We start from the raw sequence: 13,586 nt of genomic DNA, 5'->3' as shown, positions 1-13,586 counted from the left end.
TGGCGAGCAGCGAGAAGCTCGTTCCCCCGATCCCGATCTGGATCGGGGAGGGGAAGAGAGACGTGGGGGGAGGAGTGGGGGTGTGCGGTTGTGGGCTAGGGTTTCGGGGGCGTGGGTGGATAAGGGAGTGAGGGGGAGTGGGTGGCCGGTTGGGCCAGGTGGGCCGGCCGGCCGGCCTGGTGGCATGCTGGGCCGTGGCCCAGTGGGAGGGGTCCCTTTTTCTGTTTTCATTTAGTCTTTTTCTTTTTTACTTATTTCCTTTTCTATTTTAATTCATTTTAAAGTATTTAGGCATTTTATGAAAGCATGGTTCCTTGACCATAAATACCTAGGCATTTATTGGCACCCTCTGAACATTTTAGTTTTAATATTTTGAAAACTTTTATTGTTTGTCAAAAATTCAAGTTCGAATTTAGTTTTGATCTAACGCGAGGTTAGCAACAGTAACAAAGGTGACATGGCATCATTAGCGTAGGTTCACTATAGCATAATTATCCGGGCATTACAGGTTCGCAGAAGTAATATTAAAACACCTAAACCCTCTAAACAAATCAAAGTAGAACCAAGTGTTTCTATGGTTAAAGATCTCTTGGTATCAAATACCGATGGGCATGTTATTTATTTCTGTAATGAAGCTGCTAGAATTGCCAAACCTGATGAAAAAGATAAACATAGACCTGTTGGCACCCTGTTGTCTCAGTTAAAATAGGAGATCATTGCTATCATGGTTTATGTGACTTAGGTGCTAATGTGAGTGCTATTCCTTTTACCTTATACCAAGAAATTATGAATGACATAGCACCCGCTAAAACAGAAGACATAAATGTCACTATTAAACTTGCAAACAGAGACACCATAACACCACTTGGGATTGTTAGAGATGTTGAAGTATTGTGTGGGAAAACGAAATACCCTGCTGATTTTCTAGTTCTCGGTTCTCCACAATATAATTTTTGTCCCATAATTTTTGGTAGACCTTTCTTGAACACTGTCAATGCTACGATAGATTACTATAAAGAAATTGTAAGTGTTAGTTTTGGTATTGAGTCTCATGAGTTTAATTTCTCTAAGTTTCGTAGATAACCTCATGATAAAGAATCACCTATTAAAGATGAAATAATTAGTCTCGCTTCTATTACCGTACCTCCTACTGATCCACTAGAACAATATTTGCTAGACCATGAAAATGATATGCATTTACGTGAAAGAAATGAAATAGATAATGTTTTCTGTGAACAACTACCTCTCCTTAAACACAATTTGCCTATTTAAACTCTAGGAGGACCTCCTCCACCTAAAGGTGATCCTGTATCTGAAGTATGCTTAGCTTGATGAGAAAAAGATATATCATGTAATTATTAGTGCTAAACTTTCAGAATACAAAGAAGAAAGATTATTAAAAATTCATAGGAAGCACCGTGTAGCTATTGGATATACTCTTGATGATCTTAAGGACATTAGTCCCACTCTTTGTCAGCACAAAATTAATATGGAGCCTGATGCTAAACCTGTTGTTGATCATCAACGACGTTTGGATCCTAAAATGAAGGAAGTGGTAAGATTGAAATAATAAAGCTTCTGGAAGCAGGTATAATCTATCCCATAGCTGATAGTAGATGGGTAAGTCATGTTCATTGTGTCCCTAAGAAGGGAGGTATTACTGTTGTTCCTAATGATAAAAATGAACTTATCCCACAAAGAATTGTTACTGGCTATAGAATGGTAATTGATTTTAGAAAATTAAATAAAGCTACTAGAAAAGACCATTACCATTTGCCTTTCATTGATCAAATGCTAGAAAGATTATCTAAGCACACACACACTTTTGTTTTCATGATGGATATTCTGTTTTTTCTCAAATACCTGTTTCACAATCTAGTCAAGAGAAAACCACTTTTACTTGCCCTTTTGGAACTTATGCTTATAGACGTGTGACTTTCCGTTTATGCAATGCGCATGCTACCTTTAAAAGATGTGTGACTGCTATATTGTCTGATTTTATGAAAAGATTGTTGAGGTTTTCATGGATGATTTTTTCGTTTACGGAACTTCTTTTGATGATTGCTTAAGCGACATTGATCGAGTTTTGCAGAGATGTGAACAAACTAATCTTGTCTTGAATTGGGAGAAGTGCCACTTTATGGTTAATGAAGGCATTGTCTTGGGGCATAAAATTTCTGAACGAGGTATTGAGGTGGATAAAGCTAGAGTTGATGCAATTGTGAAAATGCCATGTCCTAAAGACATTAAAGGTATTCCTAGTTTCCTTGGTCATATTGGTTTGTATAGGAGGCCTCTTACTAAGGATGTTCCATTTGTTTTTGATGATGATTGTGTAGAAGCCTTTGAAACACTTAAGAACGCCTTAACCTCTGCACCTATTATTCAACCACCCGATTGGAAGTTGCCTTTTGAAATTATGTGTGATGCTAGTGACTATGATGTTGGTGTTGTTCTAGGAGAAAGAGTTGATAAGACATTAAATGTTATCCATTATGCTAGCAAAACTCTAAACGGTGCCCAAACAAATTATGCTACTACTGAAAAAGGTTTTTAGCAGTTGTGTTTGCTTGTGATAAATTCAGATCTTACATTGTTGATTCCAAAGTAATTGCTCACACTGATCATGCTGCTATAAAATATCTTATGGAAAAGAAAGATGCTAAACCTAGACTCATTAGGTGGGTTATCTTGCTACAAGAAGTTGACTTACATATCACTGATAGAAAAGGAGCTGAGGACCCCGTAGCTGATAACTTGTCTAGGTTAGAAAATATTCTTGATGACCCACTACCTATTGATGATAGCTTTCCTGATGAACAATTAGCTGTAATAAATCCTTCTCACAACACTCCTTTGTATGCCGACTATGCTAATTGTATTGTTGCTAAATATATACCACCTAGTTTCACTTACCAAAAAAAGAAAAAAAATTCTTCTATGACTTAAGACATTACTTTTGGGATGACCTACATCTTTATAAAGAAGGAGTAGATGGTATTATTAGACATTGTGTACCTGAGCATGAACATGAACAAATCCTACGGAAATGTCATTCCAAAGCTTGTGGAGGGCATCATGCGAGAGATAGAACTGCTCATAAGGTATTACAATCTGATTTTTACTGGCCTACTCTTTTCAAGGATACCCGTAAGTTTGTCTTGTCTTGTGATGAATGTCAAAGAATTAGTAATATTGGTAGACGTCAGGAAATGCCAATGAATTATTAACTTGTTATTGAACCATTTGATGTTTGGGGATTTGATTATATGGTACCTTTTCGTTCCTCTAATGGGTATATTCACAATCAAGTTGTTGTTGATTATGTTTCTAAGTGGGTAGAAGCTATTCCAACTAGTAGTGCTGATCATAACACTTCTATTAAAATGCTTCAATAAGTTATTTTCCTAAGGTTCAGAGTCCCTAGATATTTAATGACTGATGGTGGTTCACATTTTATTCATGGGCCCATCAATGCTTCTTTGTGAATTATAGGTTCATTGTATGTTCAACAATATTTCGTCTACACACGACGCATGTTTGCATGAATTTTCCCAACCTATATAGTCCAGCTATAAGTTCAACAAAAATCACTACATCTTATGTATATGCTTCCGTAGACATGGTATAGGCTATATGATTATTTTGGAACATGGGATTGGAACCGATTGAAATTGTAATTTCATCAAAAGTTTTATCCTATGCATCTGGTTCATCGTGATTGAAATTATATATATAATTTTTGGCCTCGTGAAGGAGAAAGTATCGCTTAATCTTGGGGGAGGCTTAAGTACATGATGTACTCATGCCCCAATCATGAGCTCTCAAGAGAAATTATCTTACAATTTTTTTATGATCGGCTTTATCATAATGATCAAACCATGCTCGATTCTTCTTCTGCTCATTCCTTTATGAAGAAAACTATTGAATTCAGATGGGATCTTTTGGAAAGAAGTAAACGCAACTATGAAGATTCGGAACTTGACAAAGGTAAAGAGTCAGGTATAAAACTTGAGTTTGATTGTGTTAAATCTCTTACTAATCTCTTGCAAAAAGATGTTCCATTTGTTTTTGATGATGATTGTGTAGAAGCCTTTGAAACACTTGAGAAAGCGTTAATTTTTGCACCCATTGTTCATCCACCTGATTGGAACTTGCATTTTGAAATTATGTGTGATGCTAGTGACTATGTTGTTGGTGTTGTTCTAGGAAAAAGAGTTGATAAGAAATTAAATGTTATCCATTATGGTAGTAAAACTCTAGCCACTGCTCAAGAAATTATGCTACTACTGAGAAAGAATTTCTAGCATTTGTGTTTGCATGTGATAAATTTTGATCTTATATAGTTGATTCTAAAGTAACCGTGCACACCGATCATGCTGCTATCAAATATCTTATGAAAAATAAAGATGCTAAACCTAGGTTGATTAGGTGGTTTCTGTTGCTACAAGAATATGATTTGCATATTACTGATAGGAAGGGAGCTGAGAATCCCATAGCTGATAATTTGTCTAGATTGGAAAAAGGTTCTTGATGACCCACTACCTATTGATCATAGTTTTCCTGATGAACAATTCCTTGTTATAAATGCTTCTCATACTACTCATTGGTATGTAGATTATACTAATTACATTGTTGCTAAATATATAGCACCTAGTTTCACATACCAACAAAAGGAAAAGGTTCTTCTTTGATTTAAGACATTACTTTTGGGATGACCTAAAGAAGAAGTAGATGGTCCCGAGGTTTGGAGTCCCTAGATATTTAATGATTGATGGTGGTTCACATTTTATTTATGGTGCTTTCTGAAAACTTCTTGCTAAATATGATGTTAACCATAGAATTGCATCACCTTATCATCCTCGGACTATTGAATTGAGCAATAGAGAAATTAAGTCAATCTTGCAAAAATAGTTAATAGATCTAGAAAGAACCGGTCTAAGAAACTTGATGATGCATTATGGGCTTATAGAACTGCTTATAAAAATCCTATGGGTATGTCTCCATACAAAATGGTCTATGGAAAAGCTTGTCATTTACCTCTCAAGCTAGAAAAATAAAGCATATTGGGAAATTAAAGAACTTAACTATGATTTCAAATTTGCCGGTGAGAAGAAATTATTTGACATTAGTTCGTTAGATGAGTGGAGAAGCCAAGCATGTGAAAATGCTAATTTGTTTAAAGAAAGAGTTAATAGATGGCATGATAAAATAATACAAAAACGGGAATTCAATGTGGGTGAATATGTTCTATTATACAACTCTCATTTAAGATTCTTTGCAGGGAAACTTCCCTCTAAATGGGAAGGACCATATATCAGTGAAGAAGTTTATCGTTCCGGAGCTATCAAGATCAACAACTCTGAAAGGCACTAATCCGATAGTGGTCAATGGACAAATAATAAAGCACCATATCTCAGGCACACCTATTAATGTTGAAACTAACATTGTCCAAACTATGACACTGGAGGAATACATAAAAGGGACCTTCCAGAACGCTCCAGAACCCTAAAAAGGAATAGGTATATGATACGGTAAGTAAACTGACTCTAAAAATTCCATCAAAATATTTTTAGTCCGTTTTGGAATATTAGAAAAAATAACAAAATAAGAAACAGTCGAGGGGACCCACGAGGTGCACACAAGGCACCTGGGCACACCCACTCATCCGTCCGTTTTGCATCAGGTTTTTATGTTGATATTTATTGCATTATGACCTGTTATTATAATTTATGATGCAATTATTATGCCTTTTCTCTCTTATTTTGCAAGATTTACATAAGGAGCGAGAATGCTAGTAGTTGGAATTCTGCACTAGAAAGGAGCAACTCTGAGATCCCTATTCTGCACAACTCCAAATGTCCAGAAACTTTATGGAGAGTTATTTTGGAATGTATACAAAATATTGGGCGAAGAAATACCAGGAGGGGACCCACCAGGTGGCCACAAGCCTGGTGGTCGCGCCCCCTGAGCTTGTGGGCCCCCTGGCCAGCCTCCGGTGCTCATCTTCTGCTATATGAAGTGTTTTGACCCAGAAAAAGTGAGAGAAGACCTTCGGGGCAAAGTGCCGCCGTCTCGAGGCGGAACCTGGGCAGAAGCAATCTAGGTCTCCCGCGCAGAGATTCTGCTGGGGAAACTTCCCTCCGGGAGGGGAAATCGAAGCCATCGTCATCACCAACAATCATATCATCACGGGAGGACTAATCTTCATCAAGATCTTCTCCAGCACCATCTCATCTCAAACCCTAGTTCATCTCTTGTATTCAATCATTGTCTCAAAACCTCATGTTGGTACCTATGGGTTGCTAATAGTGTTTATTACTCTCTGTAGTTGATGCTAGTTGGTTATTTGGTGGAAGATCATATGTTCCGATCCTTAATGATATTCAATATCCCTCTGATCATGAACATGAACATGCTTTATGAGTAGTTACTTTTGTTCCCGGGGACATGGGAGAAGTCTTGTTATAAGTAATCATGTGAATTTGGTATTCGTTCAATATTTTGATGAGATGTATGTTGTCTCTCCTCTAGTGGTGTTATGTGAACGTCGACTACATGACACTTCACCATGATTTAGGTGTAGTGGAAGGCATTGGGAAGTAGCAAGTAGATGTGGGTTGCTAGAGGGACAGAATCTTTAACCCTAGTTTATGCGTTACTTCATAAGGGGCTGATTTGGATCCACATGTTTAATGTTATGGTTAGATTTATCTTCTCTTTTCGTAGTTGTGGATGCTTGCGAGAGGGGTTAATCATAAGTGGGAGGCTTTTCCAAGTAAAGACAGCACCCAAGCACCGGTCCACCCACATACCAAATTATCAAAGTAGCGAACACGAATCATATGAGCATGATGAAAACTAACTTGATGATAATTCCCATGTGTCCTCGGGAGCGTTTTGCTTTATATAAGAGTTCGTTCAGGCTTGTCCTTTCCTATAAAAAGGATTGGGCCATATTGCTGAACTTTTGTTACACTTGTTACTTGTTACAAATTATCTTGCTACCAAACTATCTGTTACCAATAATTTCAGTGCTTGCAGAGAATACCTTTCTGAAAACCGCTTGTCATTTCCTTCTGCTCCTCGTTGGGTTCGACACTCTTACTTATTGAAAAGACTACGATTGATCCCCTATACTTGTTGGTCATCACCCACCCCCCTGGACGCGCCTTGGTGGCTTGTGAGTCCCTCGTGTTCCTTCCTGACTCGGTTTGCATCTGGAATACTTGTTTTGTAAGATAAACATACTTTATATATACTCCCGGATGTTTTGACCACCGGATCACAAAAATGTCCTATATCTTGTTTTGTGATGTTTTCTGCAAGATCTTAGAGGCCAGGCATCATGTCTTGTTCCTCCTCCCACAATGTGGGAGACGATGGTTGGTTGATGCAGATGGAAGAAGATGGGGGAGATTCGCTTGAGGTCCACCCTCCAGCTTCGGAAAGGGGCACTCTAGCTGGCATCTCTACCACTCCAAATCTACATCAAGCTATGAGGTCAATGAACAACCCAAGGAACCAAGAGGTATAATAAGAGCTTCCCCCTAGGAGACCGTTGCACAGGTTACATCAGAACAATTTTGATAATTTGGTTCGCAATTATGGGGTTGAAAATACTCCTCGTATGCACATAGCGTCCAATTGGGACATATCTCGTCCAAGAGAAAGTGATGCAGGAACAAATTCTTGGGGGACGGAGAATAAACATATTATGGCCGAGGTGGAAAAGAATACTGAGCTAATTTCTCAAGTGCTTCGGGAAGTTCAAAGTTTGAGGGAGATAATCATGAGCATTATGGAGAACGGGCCCATTACTTCATCACCACCATCAGCACTGAAGAAAGAAACTTGAGTACACGGGTATGGGCACTCCCCTTGACTTGTGGCAAGCTTGGGGGAGGTGGACCAGTATCGTACCACCATCACTTTTACTTTATTTATGTATCTTAGTTCGATCCCTAGTTATTTCATGATTTAGTAGAATAAAAGTTTTAGTAAGATTTTCGAGTTCTTATTTTATGATCTATCCATGTAATTGAGTTGAGAGTTATATAATAAAGAGTAGTTTGAGTTTTGCTTCTTTGCTTTAATGTTTCAATCTTAGCAATGGAAAATAATGAAAATATCATATATGCTAATCCTAAGAAAAGTAATGAATTTACATAAACAAAAGTATAAGCGGTAAAATTTATCGGAAGTTAACAAATATAGTATTGGCCAATGATGCTATTCATGAAACATTAATAAGGAACGAGAAGATTCACATATAAATATACTATCTTGGACATCTTTTATGGTTGCCCCCATTAAATATTTTATGTCAATTTGTTGATGTTGGACAAGGAAGACAACGTAATGAGCTATGTTTGCTTATATTCACATAGAAGTTATATTGTTATGGATCCTCCAACATGGGGTGCTTACCCAATATCTTTGCTAGCCAAAAATTCGCACCAAGTAGAGATACTACTTGTGCATTCAAAAACCTTAAATTCAGTTTCATCTCATGAGAGTTCACTATACCTACCTCAAGCTTTTAAATAGCGCCCGCTACCTCTGCTATTGCGGCCGCAATAGCGGTAGCGTCACCCTGCCGCTTTTAGTTTAAGGTTGCATTAGAAAATAGCGTGTTGTCATGATGCGGGCGCAATATCACTTGTTAGACCGCTATATCATACGTTATCCGCAATATCGCCCGCTATATAAGTCCTTGTTGTTCTGTTGTGTAATCTATTTTGGTAAATGTGTCTTGCTTGCATGGTTGCACGACCAAATATTGCTCAATTATAGTTTATATTCTTATATAAATGAGGATATCTCAATTTAATTGTCATATTTTTTGTCAATGGCCTATAAATATACACAATAATATCAAATTTATGAGTGTTTTTTCAAAATTGGCTATGTGGACATAGCGCCCGCAATATCGCCCGCTATCCGCATTTCGCTACACGGACCTTAATCCGCAACCAATCCGCTATCCCCTATTTAAAAGCTCGACCTACCTATGGATTGAATAAGATCCTTCAAGTAAGTTGTCATCGATGCATAAAGCAATAAAAATTGCTCCTAAATATGTATGGTCTTTCATTGTAAGAGAAAATAAGCTTTGTATGATCTTGTGATTGTAAATAAATAAAAGCGACGGACTGCATAATAAACATTGTTATCACAAGGGGCAATTAAAGTGACGCTCCTTTACATTAAGAGCTTGCACATCCAAAAACCCAAAGTGCATGACAACCTCTGCTTCCCTCTGCGAAGGGCCTATACTTTACTTTTATGTATTTACTTTTAATGCAAGAGTCAATAGTGTTCTCCTTTATTCCTTTTTATTTTTCTCTTTTGCAAGTATCATATGGTGGGGAAAGATCTAGGCATATATATCCAGTTGGATATGAGTGATCATGAGTTATTATTGTTGACCTTACCCTTGAGGTAAATGAGTTGGGAGGAAAAATTATAAGCCCCTATCTTTCTATGTGTCTAACTAGAACTTTTTGCTCTATATATATGTTGTGAGTGTCAGCAATCATAAAAGACTAAATGATAGTTGAGTATATGGACTTGCTAGATGAAAGCTCTTACATGAGACCCTTCGTGGAAATATGATGAATTGTAATTGCCTTGTCTACTAAGAACATAGTTTGTTTATTTTTCAAGAAAGTTATGCTTTATACTTTGTTGTTGTGATGAATTGTTACTTGCTCATGAGAAGTCCTATAATTATATATATTGTTGTTATAATAATGATCATGATGCTTCTATGTCTGTATTTTTGTTTTACCGACACCTCTCTCTCTCTCTCTCTCTCTCTCTCTCTCTCTCTCTAAAAATGTGGTCATGATTATCAATATCGGCTTTCGCTTGAGGACAAGCGAGGTCTAAGCTTGGGGGAGTTGATATGTCAATTTTGCATCATGTTTTCCTACTATTATTTATAATGTTTTTGACCAATATTATACTTTGTGGAGCAATTCTAATGCCTTATGTCTCTTAATCTGCCAGATCTACATGAAAAGGGAGATTGTCGGGAGCTAGAATTCTGGACCTGAAAAAGCTATGTCATAGATACCTATTCTACACATCTCCAAATGAGCTGAAATTCATGGAGAATTATTTTGGAATAAATAAAAAATACTGTAAGAAAGAAATACCATAGGAGGCCACCCAGGTGCCCGCAAAGCACCAGGGCAGGCCCACCCCCCTAGGTGCACCATGGTGGCTTGTGGGGCCCCTGGCGAGCCTGTGGTGCCCATATTCTGGTATATATTCTCATTTTCTCTAGAAAAAATAAGGAGAGGACTTTCAGGACAGAGCGTCGCCGTCTCGAGGGGAAACTTGGGCAGGAGCACTTTTGCTCTCCGGCGGAGCGGTTCCACCGGGGACACTTCCCTCCGGGAGGGAGAAATTGAAGCCAGCGTCATCACCAACAACCTTCTCATCGTGGGAGGACTAATCTTCATCAACATCTTCACTAGCACCATCTCATCTCAAACCCTAGTTCATCTCTTGTATTCAATTTTTGTCTCAAAACCTTAGATTGGTACATGTGGGTTGCTAGTAGTGTTGATTACATCTTGTAGTTGATGCTAGTTAGTTTATTTGGTGGAATATTATATGTTCAGATCCTTGATGCTATTGAATACCCCTCTGATCTTGGACATAAATATGATTTGTGAGTAGTTACTTTTGTTCTTGAGGACATGACAGAAGTCTTGTCATAAGTAATCATGTGAATTTGGTATTCGATAGATATTTTGATGATATGTATGTTATTGTTTCCCTTGGTGGTGTTATGTGAACGTCGACTACATGACACTTCACCATATTTGGGCCTAAAGGAATGCATTGTTGCTAAAGTGACAGAAGATTAAATCCTAGTTTATGTGCTATTCCGTAAGGGGCTGATTTGGATCCATGTGTTTCATGATATGGTTAGATTTATCTTAATTCTTCTTTCGTAGTTGCGGATGCTTGTAAGAGGGGTTAATCATAAGTTGGAGGTTGTTCAAGTAAGAACAACACCCAAGCACTGGTCCACCCGCATATCAAATTATCAAAGTAATGAACGCGAATCAAACAAATATGATGAAAGTGACTAGATGAAATTCCCGTGTGTCCTCAAGAGCGCTTTACTTGCTATAAGAGAGAGTTTCGACATGTCCCTTGCTAAAAAAAGGATTGGGATACCTTGTTGCACCTTTGTTACTATTGCTACTTGTTTCTCGTTGCAAATTATCTCGCTATCAAGCTATCTGTTATCGATAATTTCAGTGCTTGCAGAAAATACCTTGCTGAAAACCGCTTGTCATTTCCTTCTGCTCCTCGTTGGGTTCGACACTCTTACTTGTTGAAAGGACTACGATTGATCCCGTCTACTTGTGGATCACCACATCATCATCACACCACTGAGTGTAAGCAGCCAGATCATCGCGATAAACGGAAAGAGCATCTGTATAAAACACAACCTGCTGGTCATAAGCAGCAACCGCATCAGTAGCAGCAACTTGAGTTGCAGCCCTATCATCATTAGAAGTATTTGCGGAAATAGACAGTGGAGGTGGCGGTGGGGTAGGAGCCACCGGAGGAACGGAGCGCGAAGGACAAAGAACTCCGCAGAGACAAAGGCCACGCATGTTAGTCCCATCAAATATCACAGGGCAATGCGGAATGGCGACATATCTCGATGATGTAGAAGACATGGTGCTACTTTTCTGTCTCTTTTTTTCCTGTTTTTTTCATCAATCCACATGACCGACCAACCAATCCAGAGGAAGTCGATCCGCAGAAGCAGCGCCCGCAGCGCTCAGACACCAGAGACAGATGCATCGGCAGATGGACCTTGAGCGCCAGACAGAGATGCGGCGGTGACGTCCTGAGAGAGCCGAAGGCCGGCAGCGGCGACCGGACCTTGAGCCCCAGCCAGAGACGCTGCGGCAGCCTGAGAGAGCCGAAGGCCGGCTGCGGCGGTCGGACCTCGATCACCACCCAAAGATGTGGCAACGGCGGCGAGACCACGAGCGGTTGGAGACGAGATGACGACCTCACTGTCGGGTCTGGCGGATGAAGACGAGACGACAACTGGCGATGAATCCGGCAGGCGGAGGAGGAGCAACGTGTCCAGAAGCACTGGCTCGAGCTGGCCAGCAAGATCGGCGGCGGAGCGAAGAGATTGAAGACACGAGAGACGAGCAGCAGCGATGGGATCCAAGACCCAGCGCTGGATCAATCTGGCAAAAGGGATCAGCAGCACCCAGCGCTCGATTGATCTGGCAAGCGGGATCAGCGGCGTGGACACCCGCACGAGCAGAGGAGCAGAACCACAGGTCGGTGGAAGATTGGATAAAAAAAGCCTAGAGCTCTAACACCATTTAAGCTTCATGCACTGGCCAACTCAATTAAAAGTCTGAATTAATGAAAAAGGTTTGGCAATCCACATATATATACTTCAACAGTGTGTCGATTAGTGAAATACATAACCTGCGCTTAAACGCAGAATATGATGGGTGTAGGAGCTCTCATGAATGACAAGGGCAACATTACTCTCGGCTCAAAAACGAAGAAAAACATTTTTATTTTTCCTTTTTTCCATGGAGGAAGACAATTCCTTTACACGTGGCTGCTCTAAGCCCGCGTATAATGCTTCTCACCATATGCACCTACACACGAAGCAAAGCATCATGTCGTGTTTTGAGACGTTCACGTACAATATTCATTGAAATAGTGGTGGCGTGACCAAGCTATTTCAGGACGGTGGTGGCGCGACGTATCGCCCAACATGCCCGCTGAAACAATTCGTGGGTTCCTCAGATTGGTCGATCGAGTTTGGAACATGGAGCTAGTGGATAAGACAAGATTACTTGAATTTGGGAAGGAGATGGCTTGTTTTCCGCACGATCAGCTTACCATACAAACTTTGTTGGGTGGACAGAGGCATTTGGAAATCGAGGGCACCGGCATCATGCAAGGTCTTTTCCTAGCTTGCGGCAAAGAAACAATGTTGGACGACCGACACACTGCAGCGACGGCTATTGCCGCATCCAGCGGCATGCCCGTTCTGTGACCAGGAGCCAGAGACGATCGGTCATCTGCTCCTTGGGTGCGTCATCATAGACAACTAGGGCAAACCCCACTGGACGCCAGAACAAGAGGCCTGGCTGGTGGGCTGGTGAACTTCTCTGAACATACACAAAAAATGAGAAACGAAACTTGAATGGTGATCACTCTGGCGGCTTGGACCCTGTGGAAACACATGAACGACATTGTCTTAAACGGAGCATTGCCCTCTACTGACAAGGTGCTTGAGCAGATCGACACGGAGGGTCAAAACTGGAGGGCAACGACACTGTTGCGGGAGGCGAGATCGCTCACAGCTAGGATAGATCGGTTGGGTAGTAGTTAGCATGTGGTGTCTTGGTCGGTGCAGCCGTGGGTAATGTTGTAAACAAACTTACTGCCACCTTGGCATCTACTATGTATGATCTCGATACGTCTTCTTGACGTATCCTTGAATTTTTTTAATTCAAATAGACGTGCAGTACGTTTCATCGCCCGATAGATTTCTAACTAATCAGTGG

The sequence above is a fragment of the Triticum dicoccoides genome, chromosome 6B (assembly GCF_002162155.2).
Source record: "Triticum dicoccoides isolate Atlit2015 ecotype Zavitan chromosome 6B, WEW_v2.0, whole genome shotgun sequence".
NCBI classification, from domain to species: Eukaryota; Viridiplantae; Streptophyta; class Magnoliopsida; order Poales; family Poaceae; genus Triticum; species Triticum dicoccoides.
Note: the sequence above shows the minus strand (reverse complement) of the source record.